This window comes from Felis catus, chromosome B3 (assembly GCF_018350175.1).
Source record: "Felis catus isolate Fca126 chromosome B3, F.catus_Fca126_mat1.0, whole genome shotgun sequence".
NCBI classification, from domain to species: Eukaryota; Metazoa; Chordata; class Mammalia; order Carnivora; family Felidae; genus Felis; species Felis catus.
The window spans coordinates 1,191,905-1,207,858 of NC_058373.1; the positions used below are offsets into that span (position 1 = coordinate 1,191,905).

Genomic DNA, 15,954 nt, shown 5'->3' on the forward strand with positions numbered 1-15,954 from the left:
GGAGCCAGGACAAATCCCCGGATGGTGCTCGCTCCCGCCCTCGGGCTCTGAGCTCCCACGGCACTGGCCGGTGCCCCGATCTGCCCCCACCTCACCCCCTTCCCGCCGCCACGGGAGCCTTGCGATTCTCCGGACCCACGGCTGCGGCTCCTCCCGGACTTTCCGCGTGGCTCCCCTGCCTCGGGCCCGGGCCGCAGCCGCTCACTGGTAGGCCTTCCGGCCGCGCGTCTGCGTGGCGTCCGTCGCTCTGCGCGTGCGGGTGCGACCCCTCTGCGTCTGGGGGGTCACAGGAGCACACTTCCAACATCCACCCTGCTTGTACTCCCCGTCCTGGTCTCCCACCCCACCCCACCCCCGTCCTGGTCTCCCACCCCACCCCCCCACCCCGTCCTGGTCTCCCCCCCCCAACCCCCCCCCCCCCCCGTCCTGGTCTTCCCCCCTCCCCCTCCCTGTCCTCGTCTCCCCCCCATCCTGGTCTTCCCCCATCCCCCCTCCCCGTCCTGGTCTTCCCCCCTCCCCTTCCCTGCCCTTGTCTTCCCCCCCCCCCATCTTGGTCTTTCCCCCTACCCCCTCCCTGTCCTGTCCTTTCCTAAGTCAAATAAGGAGACTGTGCTAGAGCCTTCTAAGGAAGCAGCCGAGGGACCTGGAGAGGAAGGAACGAAGGAAGGGAAGGAGAAGGTGGGTCTGTGGCTCCCATGGGAGAGGAGGGGGGGCGGGGGGGGGCGGTGAGGGTGGGGGACAGAGAAGGTGGGAGAGCAGCTGGGTGGGGGACAAAGACCCTCCCCGACTCAGCCCGAGCCAAGACGGGTTCCTCTGCATCCTCCCTACGAGGAGGCCCTGCCTAGCGCTCTGTCCTTGTCCCTTGCGTAGCCGTGTTTTAGCACGAGTCCCGCACGGTGTGAGGGAATCCCCACCCCTGATATCTGACCAAAGCGCCCATCCCCACCCTGGACACCTGACAGGCAGGGCTGCTCTCGGCACAGGTCCTCAAGTTCATTTAGCAGAATCCCCCCTCCCCCCTTTGCTTCCTCTTAGGAATCTCCATCCACGGCCCCCACCTGCTCCCTGGTCCCTGCTGTGCCCCTAGCTGAGCTCAGTCCCTCTCCCCCATCGCTAAGCCCCACTGGAGCGGTCCCTCCGTCGCTGCCATGGATGACGTCTCTCTTAGGAGAGGCAGCCAGTCCCCAGAAGGGGCATCTGTGTGGCTGGAACCTTAGCCCGCCTCCCAGAGGCGTCCCTGGTGACCTCCCTCCCCTCCATAAACACACACCTGTGGCCCAGGGGTAGCAGAAATGTTCCCAGCCCCCCAGGTGTGACATGGGGGCAGCACAGAAAGAATAAAGCATCTCAGCTTTGACCCGTGTGGACCCCTCCTCAAACCTTCACCCCAGGACCCGCCCACGTGCAGGAGCCTTGGCAGGGCCCTTGACTGAGGTGAGTTTCTGCTGCTTTCCCGCAACGGGAGCCAGAATGGAAGCAGGTGGAAGCAGGGACACGCAGGTGCATTTCCCGCACACCTGAGTCTGCAAGATGAGACCTACTGCCTGTCTGTGCACCTTACCTGCAAGGCAGGGACGCTTTGCAGAGGGGGCTGTGTCTTCGAGTTTTCTAACGTTTATTCATTTCTTGAGAGACAGCGAGAGAGCGCGAGCGGGACAGGGGCAGAGAGCAGCCAGAGGGAGACACAGAATCCGAAGCAGGCTTCAGGCTTTGAGCTGTCAGCACAGAGCCCGATGTGGGGCTCGAACCCACGGACTGTGAGATCATGACCTGAGCCGAGGCCGGACGCTTAACCAACTGACCCACCCAGACGCCCCTAATGTTTATTTATTTTTGCGAACAAGAGGAGGGGAGGGGCAGAGAGAGAGGGAGACACAGAATCCGAAGCAGGCTCCAGGCTCCGAGCTGTCAGCACAGAGCCCGATGTGGGGCTCGAACCCATGGACTGTGAGATCATGACCTGAGCCGAGGCCGGACGCTTAACCAACTGACCCACCCAGACGCCCCTAATGTTTATTTATTTATTTTTGCGAGCAAGAGCAGGGGAGGGGCAGAGAGAGAGGGAGACACAGAATCCGAAGCAGGCTCCAGGCTCCGAGCTGTCAGCACAGAGCCTGACGCGGGGCTTGAACTCATGGACTTTGAGATCATGACCTGAGCCGAAGTCGGACGATTAACCGACTGAGCCACCCGGGGGCCCCTGGAGGGGTCTGTGTCGTACTTACTTTTGTATCTCTGCCGTGTCTTATGGAGTGAAGTGCCCATAACTGCTCAGTGAACGTGAACTGAATCAGTTTTAAATTTAAAAATGCTCTCAATTATCTTAGCATATTGCCTTGACATTCTTGATTGCCGATCCAACTTCCCCACCAGACAGCAAAGTCCTCAAAGGCAAACACTGTTTTTGCCTCCGTGTTCCCAGTGTGTAAGCTGAGGCTGGGACGTGGGAGACACTCAGAGAGGGCGGCTGGCGGCAGGAACGGGTGAAGAAATGAAAAAGATGAAATGAAAAAGATGTGGTGTGCGGGCGTGCGAGAGAGACGTACTGGCTGCATGATGGAGGGAGTCACGTAACCTTGACTTCCTCTCCCGCGGAACGCAGATAATAGAAGCTATTGCACAGAAATGTTTTTGAAGATGCAGTCGGGAAGGGCCCTTACCAGTCGGAACAGGCACACGGCGTCTTAAAAATGCGGAAAACAAACACTCACAAACCGTACTCGCTGATTGCCTGCAAATACGCCATTTGAAATACTCGTCTTTCCCAGATTCAAAATACGAACAGCAGCCCCTGTCTCTGGAATGATGGCTGCTTGGAATCCCTGAGAGGTACGCACTGAAAACTGAAACCTGGGTTCAAAAAAAGAGAAAGAAAATGGGGCACCTGGGGGGCTCAGTCGGTTGACTGTCTGACTTTGGCTCAGGTCGTGGTCTCACAGTTCATGGGTTCGAGCCCCGCGTCGGGCTCTGTGCTGACAGCTCGGAGCCTGGAACCTGCTTCAGATCCTGTGTCTCCCTCTCTCTCTCTGCCCCTCCCCTGCTCACGCTCTGTCTCTGTTTCTCAAAAATAAATAAACATTTAAACAATTTTTAAAAAAAGAAAGAAAAAAGGCAAGAACAAATTCCCTGGGGCACAACGCTATCTCCAAAGAAGACATCTAAATTGTTGATGTAACAATGGGAAGCGTGGCACCTTGTTGCAAAGACATTGTTGTCAGCTCATCTGGCGTTAGGATTGATAAGATCTCACCAGGCTGCTCCCGCCCAGGACGACCACCTTGAGGACACCTGGCCGGGCGGCGGCATCTCCGCAGCCACCCCACAGCCAGGAGGGACGCCTGAGTCGGTGGCTGCTCTCCTCGGGAGCTGTGACTCACAGGGACGCACGGACGCAGAGACAGAGGCACAGCCAGGCTGCAGGACAGCAGAGCGGGGGCTCTGGAAGGCTCTGCACCTGCCGGGAAGGGCGCGGAGCACAGGGCAGCGGGTGCAGGCAGGCCAGCCAGGCCGAGGGGCCGCACAGAGGGCTCCCAGCCCGTGTGCTTCCTTTCCCCACTGGAGCCTCCGGGAAGGGCTCGTTATTTTGCTTGGGAGGCGGAATCAGCAGAGGATACGGACTCAGGCCTGCAGTGGTCGAGGCTTTTTTCCCCCCTAAGCCGAAGGAGTATTAGTGAAAGCGTTAGAAATAAGCCCACATCTCCCGTGTTACTACATTCAGCGTTGGGTCGTGCGCCAAGATCTGTTGTCCAGGATGTGCATTTGCCGACCGCTGCCGCAAACAGCTACTCTTAAGGCTCCCTGGGCTCCAGACCTGCTGCCTGAGCCAGGACCCTGTCACCAGCGTCCCTGCTTCTGTCATCATCCGCCCTCCCTGCCCAGAGGAGACACGGCCCTGACTGCACACCTTCCCGGGCAGAGCAACGGACATTTGCCCCTTGTGTCTCTGACAGCCGGTGAGTCTGGGGGCAGGGACGCTGGACGCCGGTCGGGGACCGAGCCGATCTCAACAGACACGGGCCAGAAGCAGAACGTAAACCTGGTCCCTCTGAGTGCTCAGTTTCATGGTCCGGCCCACACGGGGCCCTCGGCTACCCCGTGGAAGCACAGCCCTACCCGGGAGAAGGATCTAGATTTCATCTCCTGTCCTGAGGTTTCGGAAAGCGCTGGGCTCGCCTGGGGCCCTAGCTCAGGGTCCTCCCCTGACCCTCCCCCTTCCTTTCTGTGCCCAACACCTGTGGTACCCTGGTTCCCTCTCCTGGAATTCTTGGCCAGCACCTGCTAGGCTGTGTGGGGGCAAGGGTGCTGAGCCCTGATGCTGGTACTTCCTCTGCCCCGTGCACCCACCCAAATAACACATCCGAGTCCCAGAGCACCATCTGCCCTCCACAGAACGCGGTGCCGGCTAGAGCCTAGGCTAACTCGGCCCCAAGCCACTGTCTGGTCTGCCTCCAAGGGTCCCCCCATGAGCTGGGACACGCTCCCAGCCTCCAAGGGATCCCCCCCAAGCTGGGACACGCTCCCAGCCTCTGAGGGTCCCCCTGAGCTGGGACACACTCCCAGCCCCCACCCCAGGACATGCTCCCAGCCTCTGAGGGTCTCCCTGAGCTGGGACACGCTCCCAGCCCCCCCAGGACACGCTCCCAGCCTCCGAGGGTCCCCCGAACTGGGACACACTCCCAGGCCCCCCCAGGACACACTCCCAGCTTCTGAGGGTCCCGAGCTGGGACATGCCCCCAGCACCCCCAGGACACGTTCCCCTCTCCTGAGGGTTCCCCCCCTGAGCTGGGACATGTCCCAGCCCCCCCGGGACACGCTCCCAGCCCCGCTGGGACACGCTCCTAGCCTCTGAGGGTCCCCCTAAGCTGGGACATGCTCCCAGCACCCCCAGGACACGTTCCTATCCCCCGAGGGATCCCCCCCGCCCCGAGCTGGGACACACTCCCAGCCTCTGAGGGTCCCCCCGAGCTGGGACACGCTCCCAGCCTCCCCCTCCCGGGACACACTCCTAGGCTCCAGTCCCGCACGGCCCCCACTCGTCTTCCTTTCCGCTGCCTTGGCAGCTGAGGTGTCCCCTGCGCCCACTCGACGACACCCCCACCCCCACCACGAGCCGGGACCTGCACCCAGCACCCGGCCTCTGGAAGGACCTGGGTCCCAGGCCTGGATGAGGGCCCCGTCTGGTCTGGGACCCGCAGGTGGGCTGGTGCGGAGAGGGGAGGGAGCGCTCCCTCTGTCGAGGGCCAGCACGAGGTGCTGAGGAAGCTCCACTCCAGCCCGCACGCTGGGACCTGCTCTCCCAAGATGCCCCTGGGCAGACGGAGGAAAATGTTTTTGGAAGAACATGGACGTTTCCAAAAAGCAGCACCGAATTAGCATCACCGGGAAAGTCAGAATTTTCCGGACTTTCTTACAGGGGTCTCACGGCTCAGTGGTGTCTCCTCCGAGTTCCAGACGGGACCCGGTGTCAACGGTTCTCTGTGCTGGAGCCTCTGCCGGGAGCACCTGCTTCTTCCTGGGGGTGCAGGAAAAGCTTGCCCGACCACCGCCTCCCAGAGTCATTTAGAGGAAGCAGGGATTCCTTTTCCACTTTTACTCGTCTCGTTTCTGTCCTGCTCAACAGAAAACTAAGCCCTCCGGGGGCGGGTTTGCACGTCTCGGGGTGCGGTCAGGGACAACAGGTAACCACACTTCACGCTGCCCCGAGGAGGGGCCGTGGGCTGCCCCCGTGGCCGGCTCTGTGGCTGTGGGGGAACCTCATTCCAAGCACCACAGACACGACGCGTTGGCAGGAAACGGAGACGCAGGAGGGGAAGCTCGTGTTCGCAGCAGGGAAGCGTCCACGCAATGATGGCCCTGAGCCAGTCGTCAGACGCACCTCACACCCCGACGTCCCGAGGGGGCACGGCCCTGGGGCGGGACGTTAACGGCCCCTCTCTCTGGCCTGCCCGCCCACCACCAGCTGTGCCCTGAGATGGGTTCCACGGGGGCTCCTGAACCCCTGTCTCCCCCACGCGTTACCCCGCACGACGCAGAACCTTCAGATGGTTTCCCAGAACTCTCCTCTCCGCGCGCCCCCTTCCGTCCAGTGTCCGTGCTGGCTTGTCATTTCTGCGCCCTGTTAGATGGTGAGCGTCCGAGGGAGGGAGCCACGTCCCAGCCCTTTCCGGTCACCCAACCCCCACCAAGGGTCAGCACACGGTGCAAAGGGGGCACCTGATAGAAGGTTTGTCGAACTGCACTGAGTGCCATAAATCACGATTCAGATCCCTGAAGATTCAGCTCCTGGGTTGAAACACATCAGAATGGTTTCCTTCGCACGAACACGATTTCACAGTGTCGCCAGCCCACGCCCGCCCCGGTGAACTCCTCCAGCAGAAGCAAGAGCCTGGCACGTGTCTGAGTAAATGGCGAGCGGCGACTCTCTTGGGCCGTTAAAGGGGGTTCAGCTGGGTCAGGTTGTGGCAAATACCCACATGCCCTAAGCTCAGTGGGAACGCCGTCCTTCTTCTATGTGCAGTTCAGGAGACACGGTTTTGGAAGGTGAGAGTCGGCAGCGGCGGTCCACCCGAGTTGTCGCCCCTGCAGAGTGGTGACGGCGCCCCTGCCTGACTCCCTCACGGGCGCCAGCCTGCAGACGACAAAGGAAACCTGAGACGTGGCCCCTGATTTCCAGGGGCTCAAAGTCGATCTGGAGACGAACATGAGGAATGCTGTGTGGTCGCTCCTGCCCGGGGTCAGTGCCAAGGGCAAGGACGGGGAGCGGCACCCACACCTGAGCCGGGCAGGATGCCAGCAGCAGAGCCTCCCCGGCCCCTGTGGCTGCATCTCGAGAGGCGGGTGAGTGAACGGGCAAGGGTGAAATCCCTCGTGCGGGAGGGAAGGGCACGGCGTTCAGAACGGCCGAGGCGCGAGTGAGGACCGCTTCAGGTGGCCAGGTTGCAGCCCGTGCCGGGGGACAGATGAGGGTCACGGGCGCAGGCATGAGCCCCGAGGCAGCAGCCTCTCCTGGAAGGGAAAGGTCTCGGGCAGATGAGGACTTGCTCCGCCTTCTAGAAGGGGCGTAATGATGCAGGGCTGGCAGACAGACTTGAGAAAGGGGAGTCTGGAAGCAGGGAGATCACTCAGAAGCCACCGGAATTGTCCAGGTGAGAGATGACAAACTGAGCTAACGCGTGAACCCGGGAGAGAGAGTCGGAAACTATTACTTAGATTGCGTGGCTGGATTAGACAGGGAGGAGGGGAGAGGGGAGAGGGGGAGGGAGGGGTGCCGGCTCCAGGCTCTGTCATCGGACGCTGGAGGACAGGGAATCTGGTTTCCAACACGTCTACTTTGAGGTTTCTGGAGACCATTCTGGGGGGGAATCTACACAGTTAGACGTTTTAGAGCAAGTCCCAGAAGACCAGTCTGGGCTGGAATTCGTTTTCCACAAGACACGAATCCTTGGGCCTTAAAAAGAGAGACGCTCCGAGCAAACGAATCTGAGAACACGGTATTCTGTGTCAGAGAGCCTCCCACAACGCCATGGTGCATCGACGGCCCGAGAGGTCCCGCACCAGAGACCCGCCAAAGCTCCCGGTGCCCAGGCTTGCTGGACCATGAGACTCTCCGTCCGACGAGCAAACGTCAACTGGATGTTGACGCCGGGGGCCACAGGCGATGGATGAAGCCACAAGGGTGTGGACTGGCCCAGGTGTGCTCCTGCAGGTGTGCCGGTGTGTGGACAAGGGGGAGGTCGAGGACAAAACCCCAGCCATAGCCACTCTGAACATCTTTCAAGCCGCCTGGGCCTCTCTTACGCTGATGGCCACCAAACGGGAGGCGTGGACATCTCTGCCTCATGCTGTTCGTCACTGCGTACCTACCTTCCTTTCCCATTGATGCTGTTCAATGAGCAAGATGCGTTGATCCAACAGTCGGTGAACGGCACTGTGGCTGGATGGACAGAGGGATCACTGGACGTGACCTTGGTGATGGACAGTTCCGGCACCTGCCCTCTGGACTCTGCTGAGGACCTCGAAGACGGAGGCTAACCTCACCCCACCCCGGCTGGCCATCTTGTGGAGGCCACCTTCTCCGGTTTGGAGCCCCAGGATCCAAGTTGAGAGGCGGTGTCGCCTAGACTTTGGGGGACGTTCAGGGAGATCACAGAATGTACTGATGTTGAGAGCGGAGGAAGAGAAACCCTCAACTTGTAAAAGAAAACCAAACAAAGTACGCAGAGGTAAAGAAGGAAACCACAAGAGTTCCGTTCAAAGCAGAAAAGCATTTCAAGGAGACAGATCAGCACGATCCAGGCAGGTCCAGAAAGGCCGACACAGGGTTTGTAACCAGGGCACCAGCGGGGACTGCCGTGAGAAGCATTTCGAAGCAGTGGACACAAAAGCCGGGCTCCGGGGTTCCAGGTGAATGGGGTGGGGCAAGGTCCACACGTGCAGACCTCTCCTTCTGGAAGCGCCATCCTGAGATGGGGTGAAGGGAGGTCTCTGAGAAGGGGCGGGAGCCGGGCCCAGAGCTCAGGTGAGATCCTGAGCCGGAAGCAGGGCCAGGAGGGAAGGAGGGAGAGGAGCGTGTTTGTTTACGATGAGGGGAATCTCTTGTCTCGCGGATCTGGAGGCCAGACACCTGAACTCAAGCTGCTCCCCGCTCTCCCTCGGGCTCTGGGGCCACCGGCAGCCCAGGTGAGCCCAGCTTCGTCTCCACATCTGTCACCCTGGGGCATCCCCCCTCGCGTGCCCTGGTGTCCAAATCTCCCCTTTCCGTGAGGACGTGAGTCAGTCCAGATTAAGGGCCAGCGCTGCCCTGGGTGACCACGTCTACGCAAGTACATCCACAAGGAAGCTCTCCTTCTGAGGCCCCGGGGCGTTAGGACTGCAGCGTCTCTTCGGGGTGACACAGTTCAACCCGTCACGGGTGGCACCCTTCCTTTCTGGGACAAGGGCTGATGCACAGGAAGCTTGACGAAAGGAGACCTTTCAAGTGCAGAATCCACATTTCCATCACCTCTGCCAGCCCCTGGCCAGCGGCTACGTGCTGGGGGCGATTTCATCATCCTCTGTCCCCCGGTGACGTCCCCCCCCCCACCACCCATCTGGGGCAGCAGGTGGAGGCGTCTGGCCTCGCTACGTCTAGAAAAGCAGATCAAAGCTGAACCACAAAGAGGGAGAAAAGCCAGCTCTCGGCTTTTGACGTTCAAACTAGACTTTTGAAATTCCCCACAGAGGCCGCGTTGGTGAGAAGGGCTGTGTGTGCGACAGCTTGGCTCAAGTTTAAGCCGTGGAACCGAGGACGAGAACGGGAAGCATGAGGGACGCCATAAGGGGGGGGGGGGCACGCGCTGGGCTGAGGGTCCGCGGGTGGGCGGGAGGACCGTGCACCTGCTCCAGCGCCCGGCAGTGTCCTGGCCGGAGCCCCCGCTGTCCCCTCGTGTACAGATGGGCCGCCGCGTCCCAGCAGAGAGGAAGCAACCTCTGTTGCCAAAATTAATAGTAACAATAACTGAGGTTCTGCTGATCCAGGCCAACCTCCTCCCTCTTCCAAGAAGGGCTGTCTAAGGTCCAGGAGAGACACCAGCACCCGTGCATGGAAAAGTCAGGGCGGCTCTCCTGATTTCAGGTCACCTTGACTGTCTACACAGCAGGGGCAGCAAGAACACGGAACGCTGGCCTCCGGTAGGGTCCAGTGCCACGGATTCCCGTTGGCCCCTTCGTGCCTGAGTGACAGAGATCTGAAAACGCTCTAAGGGAGCCAAGGTCGCTGACAGAGTCTCCCCTTTCTTCTCGCCGCTCTACGGACAAAAGCCAGGGAATGGTACTACTGGGAAGACCAGGGCTTATTTTTAGTAGCAGGTCTTTATGTATTTGACGCTGTGTGTGCAGCAGGCACGTGCTGAACCCTTTGCATCAGTGTCCCTAACGCTCAAATAATCCCATTTCCCAGATGAAGCATCAGAGATGTTAAGCCACCGGCCCGAGGCCACCCAGGCAGTAACCCATATGGTGGGATCGAAACCCAGGAATCTGCTGGAAACCGAAGCGATGCTCCTTCCCGACCGCCGCGCTGTCCTGTCCCCGTCCGGAACACGCGTGCGCTTCCTCAGCCGCGTCCCGTAAAGACCAGAGGGAAGCGTTCGGGAATGCAATGCCATCAAGCACCTGCTACGTGCCCGGCACGGTGCATTTGCACGGCTCGCCTCGGCCCCGGTGTCAGAAATTCCCTCCGCCGTTAATGCCGACCTCCCTGGAAGCCAGCATCGCTGATGAGAAAAGCACCGGATTGGTCTACGGACCAGTGATTTCACTCAATTGACACCTAATGGGACTCATGTAACCAATTCTGCCACTCTGTTGCTCAGAAAACTGCACTGGTTCCTCCTTCGAGGCTCGAAGTCGAAGTGCAGGTCCCCGATCTGGCTCTCGAGGCTCCCAGGGCCCGCGGCGTCTCCCGCTGTGGCCTCCACGCACCCCCCACCAGAAGACGCAAGTCAGTTCCCGCCACGGCTCACACCATCGTCACTGCCACCGCCCCCCCACCCCACGCTGCCTCCTCAGAGACCCAGGGCGCGTGCGAGCCTCTCCGGGGACCTTTGCCGGACCGCCTGCGACCAGAAGTAACGCCTCTCCTCTGACCTGCACACGTTTATCCGTGTCCCTGCATTCGACCCTGCACACGGCGAGTTCTGTGCATGAGTCAGCGTGCCTCCAGCTGTGGGCGTCTTGAGGGCTCAGCACTTGACGCCTGTTCTCCAAAGCCCCTCGCGGTATCTGACACATGGCAAGAGCTCGATGGGTGTTAGCCAAATGGATTAAAAAATAAAGACACTGTTCTTTTTTTTTTCCCCTACATTTATTTACCTTTGAGAGAGAGAGAGAGAGACAGAGGACGAGTGGGGGAGGGGCAGAGAGCGAGAGGGAGACAGGATCCGAAGCAGGCTCCAGGCTCTGAGCTGTCAGCACAGAGCCCGACGCGGGGCTGTAACTCACGAACCGTAAGATCGTGACCTGAGCCGAAGTCGGATGCTTAACCCACTGAGCCACCCAGGTGCCCGTAAAGGCACCGTTCTTGATTCATGGGGAGAGAACAAAATATAAAAAAAGCGCCTGACCTAGGGAAGGGTTCGCCGTAAGCAAGTCCAGACTGGAGAGACCCCGAAACCTCCCTGGATCAAGGGCGAGCCGGTGCCGGAGGGACTGAGTGCGAAGGCAGTTCACGCCGGGCTCCACTCTCATGAGCAACGGAAACCGACTCGAGGGAACTTATCCGAAGGCCACCTGCACCGTTACTCACTGGCCCCGCAGGACAAGCACCGCTTGACTGTTCGGGGCCACCCCCCCGTCCGGAATGAACCAACCCTTCACTGTCCTCTGTTTCTCATGTCCCTCCATCCGCGACGGTGGCCGAGACAGTTCTGAGACAGTGCAACTAGCCTTCACGCGGGTCGCACGCTCCGGGCGGCTCCATCAGGGCTGGGAGACAAAGCATCCAGTGTGATCAATATTCTGAGCGTTCCGAGTATATTCTCAGAGCCACAGATGCCTCCGGGGTCCGTAACGACAGCACCAACCGCCGGTGCCACTCGGGGGGCCGGAGGTTCTGAGGGCTTTGCACCCCCTCCATCCACCCAGCGCTCCCTGCTGCAGCTGTCAGGGCCCCACTTCTGCCTTCACAGGGTCCCCGGGCCGCTGCCTTCCCCCGATGTCATGAAGCAGCCCACGGGCTCAACCGGCTACTTCCGTCCCGAATTCGCAAGACCTGGGGCGTCTTGGAGCTCTCCCAAAACATCCCGGGTTTCCTTCTCTTCCCTGCGGTTAGAATCTAGGAATCTGACCTCTTGGCTCTTGTGCCTGAATTGGTCAACTGGTGCTGGTGACACCCAGCTGTGCCTCCCTCGTCTGACGGGATTCCCGCTACAAACAGTGAGAACCACCTGGGACTCCATACACGTCTGAAGGTGAGAGTAAGGAACTCACAGAATTCGCGGGAAGGTTGGACGACCTGGCTTCGAGAAAACCAGACTGGGGACCACTCAGCGGTCAGGAAGGGGCGGCTGAATCCACCTCCCGGTGCTGGGCGCCAGGCCCACCCGCACCGCCCAGGTGCCGGGTGAGGCCACCTCCTGGCTGTCCTGGGTTGGGGGGGGGGCGGTGGGCACGGCAGGGCTCGTGTGCCACAGGGCCCCTCTTGTGCGCACTCTGGGCAGCAGGCTTGGAGGGGTAAATCTGGCTCCCTTCTTCCCAGGCCAGTGGGAAATGTGCAGGATGTATATTTCCTAGGGGGCCTTACCAACTCTTGGTGGGGCTGGCAGATGAATGCCCCACTGCCCTCACCTTGGTAGAGGTGCCCTGGCCGGGGTCCTTTGCTGTGTCCCCAGCAGGATGGAGCCCGTGCCGCCCCCGCACTGGGGACCTGCCGGGGCCGCGCCTCCTTCCCTCCTTGTCTCACTTCCCGCTGTTTCTGGGATCATCTCCCCCATACACTGCTTGTACCCCCCGCCTGTCTCAGAGTCTGCTCCTGCGAGAACACAGCCTAGGGCACCTGCACTGCGTCTCATCCCACCGGCCCAGCCCCACGGGGCCCCGCTCCAACACAGGCCAGCGTGTGGAGACTCTATAACCGTGGGCTTTGCATAAACCGAGAGAGACCACAGGTTGTGGGGCGGAAGTGAGGTGTTTTCCCCTAGCAGCAGATCGCATCCTGGCTCCCCCCCCAGGGGTGCAAGCAGGAGCGGCTCTAAGGGAGGGCAGAGGCGCCACGTGGAGAGAGGCCCTGCATCCTCCCACTGAGATGACTGCTCTCAGCCTCCCCTCACACCCCGAATCTCCGTGCTCCCCAGGATGGGACTGCAGTCCTCCCTGGGGGCTTATACAGATCACCAAACACCAGCCTGCTGCCTTCTGGCCAGACAACTCCAGCCCAGGGGGAGGGGATGTGGAGAATTGACAGGTGCGTGCATTAAGAAAATTCCAGAAGGTGATAAGGGCTTGGAAGAAAATGAAAGCGGGGTCACGAGATAGGAGGTGAGAGAGCACGGTTGGCAGTTCAGAGAATGTGGGGGGCCGAGTGAACCCTCTGCCCAGTGGGGGTGCCCTTGGGAGGAAGCCAGCGGGGAGGTTTGGGGTAATGGGACAGCCTGAGTCAAAGGCGCATTCTGGACCAAACTCCGCGGGTCCAGGAGACAGATGGGGGGCAGAGGGGCCAGAGCGCCCGGAGAAGATGGGGAGGGTTCCGGGAGAGGCCAGAGCAGAAGGCGGGAGCCAGGTCGTGCAGAACCTTTCCAGCCTGCCAGGAACTCGCTCTGTAAGTGCGTTTATCAACCACGGGACATTTTAGGCTTGCGGCTGTCATAACCTGACTTGTGTTTCTTAAAAGATCATTGTTGCTGCCCCATGAAGAGTGGAACGGCCAGACCGAGGCCTGATAAGCAACCACTAGAACAGCCCAGGGTGGGGCGGGGGGCCAGATGCGGGCGGCGACGGGGGACAAGGACAAGTGAGACCCAGATCCCTCCACAGCGCTGACAAGACGGACAAAGGCAGAGCATCAGCTGGGCACGCGGACTGGGACTGCTCCGCACGGTGGGGACACGCAGGAGGGACGGGTCTGGGCAAACAAGGGGACCCAGCTTTGGCTGGTGGGGACAGGGACATGGCGGTGGTGGGGGCAGTGGTGTGGCGATGGCGGGGACAGTAGAAGCAGAAACAAACACCAGCACACAGGACAGCCTCGTTGCTCCTGGGGAGCCTTTAGGAGAGAAATCACTCTGGAAGCTGTTTGGATTTAGAGTGTGTGGACGGCATCCAAGGAATGCTGTCCCTGATTTCTAAGAGTCGGTGGCCCGGAATCTAACTTCCTCGGGTGAGAGACGGGGACCTGGCTTGTACACGGAGCAAGGCCATGAAGAGCCTCTGTCACCGTCAGATTAGCTTCCTAACCGGTTAGTTTTCAGACTCCCCCCTGGAACATCCCACTAATATTTTTCACATCGATTACACCTAACGTGGTAACGCCTTGGATGTATTGGGTTAAGTAAAATAAAATATTAAAATTGACTGCACCTGTTTACTTGTGCCTTCGAAACGTGGATACTGGTCCATTTAAAATTACATACGTGGCTTCCCGTATAGTTCTGTGAGACAGCGCTGCTGAAACACCAGTTAAAATTATTTAACGGAACAGCGTGCGGCTTTCAGACAACTTCTGTGTACTTCCATGGGGTTTATTAATAGTCTCTCACCTGGCAAGTTTTATTTTGGTTCAGAAAGTTCCGGGATAGGGAAGGCACGCACAGCTGTAACAATTACGGATAATCTGCAGCTCAGGGAAAGAGGGACGACATCTCTGGGAGCCTCTGGGACTCGACTCATAGTCACTGGACACTGGCCGCAGCGTCACTGGTCGCGTCCGACATACGCAGGAGAGAAAAGCAACACAACGTCACCTGAGTTTGCCTCCCGTTGAAAGAGCCCCACCCAATGACTTCCTCGTACGTCCCGTTGGCTCAGAGCTCTGCTGTCCGGAGACTCAGAACTGTCGGTCTCAGGCTGTGTGGACAGACATCCGTGCCACGCGGCTTGGGATCCCCATCATCCTATGTCTCACTGGGAAATGGTCATTGGCTCATTGTCACTATTCTCCACCGTTCCCTGTTAGTTTGTGTGCCAGGCTGAGCGGCTCAGGGACAAGGAGTCAGGATCATAAGACACCTGGCTGATCGGCGTCCAACCACTGCCGGGTCGATGCCTCTGCATCTCTAAGATGAAACACAGATTTCTTTCGCATCACATTCCTAGAGTCGGATGATTCATTCAAAGTGAAATTACGATGCATTCTTAGAGATACGCGATATACGTGCCCCGCCAGCTCACTGGGGGTGAGATGCTCAATGTATTTGTCAAGCTGCTTCCGCTCCAAAACGTCTGTCTGGTTACAGTGGCGGGTCTCTGTCGGGCACCGGAGATCCCAAATGTGAGAGAGAGTCCTGCTCGCAGAGAGCTTGCAGGCTGGCAGGAGGCGGGCTGGCTGGAGGCGGGGAGGGGGGGGGGGCGGGCGGAGGGAGCGGGGCAGGAAGCAGACTTGTCACCTGCACAGATGCTGAATTAACATTTAGGATGCTTTTTGCAGTCAATGTTGAGCTTCTATCATTGCGTCGGTTTAGGGAACAGGAAGAGCCTACCGGACACGTAACCGTATGTCACGGATGGTGATGCGCGACCCATGGCGGTGTGCGCGGTGCTCTGTGGGCGTTGACTGCACACCCACTGCCTCGTGTGCCCCCCCGGCCACCTCCGAGGCGAGGGTGGCCGTCATGCCCATCTTAACCAACGACAAGCCTAGACTCTCGGGCACCTCTACTGCTCCCTCACAGCCCTTATCACCATCGCGGTTAAATACATCACTGTCGTCATCTGCTGACCACCCACTCTTTCCCCGAGGGGCTCAGCTCCATGAGGGCTGGAGCCACACCCGTGTCGGCCTCCACTGTCCCCCAGGGCCTGGCACAGAGGGGACCACATTTTCCTGTCTGGTGAATTCGTTAATAATTCCATCCAGGATATGGGGCGCCTGGGTGGTGCAGTCGGTTAAGCGTCCGACTTCAGCCAGGTCACGATCTCGCGGTCCGGGAGTTCGAGCCCCGCGTCAGGCTCTGGGCTGATGGCTCAGAGCCTGGAGCCTGTTTCCGATTCTGTGTCTCCCTCTCTCTCTGCCCCTCCCCCGTTCATGCTCTGTCTCTCTCTGTCCCAAAAATAAATAAACGTTGAAAAAAAAATTAAAAAAAATAATAATAATTCCATCCAGGATAGTGAATGTGGTCCATCGGGCGTCCCCTTCACTTGACTGATAGTGTCCGCCTGGCAGAGCTGGGAGGTGGCTGGGGTGGATTAGGGAGTCCGTCTGGGGCATGGGAGTGGGGGAGCGACAGCGCATGCGCGGGGAGGTCGCCAGCTCCGAGCTGGAGC

The 15,954-nt window shown here is 59.7% G+C and overlaps 2 long non-coding RNA genes across 2 annotated transcripts; both read left to right on the plus strand.

The window, feature by feature from the left end:
- The first annotated feature begins 549 nt into the window (after positions 1-549).
- On the plus strand, positions 550-1,357 carry LOC111560975. Its single transcript, XR_002743326.2, has 2 exons — positions 550-678; positions 1,036-1,357. It is a non-coding gene; the product is annotated as an uncharacterized LOC111560975 (long non-coding RNA).
- A 9,567-nt stretch (positions 1,358-10,924) lies between these two features.
- On the plus strand, positions 10,925-14,046 carry LOC109500454. The gene is made up of 2 exons (XR_002742744.2): positions 10,925-11,948; positions 13,367-14,046. It is a non-coding gene; the product is annotated as an uncharacterized LOC109500454 (long non-coding RNA).
- The last annotated feature ends 1,908 nt before the right edge of the window (positions 14,047-15,954 follow it).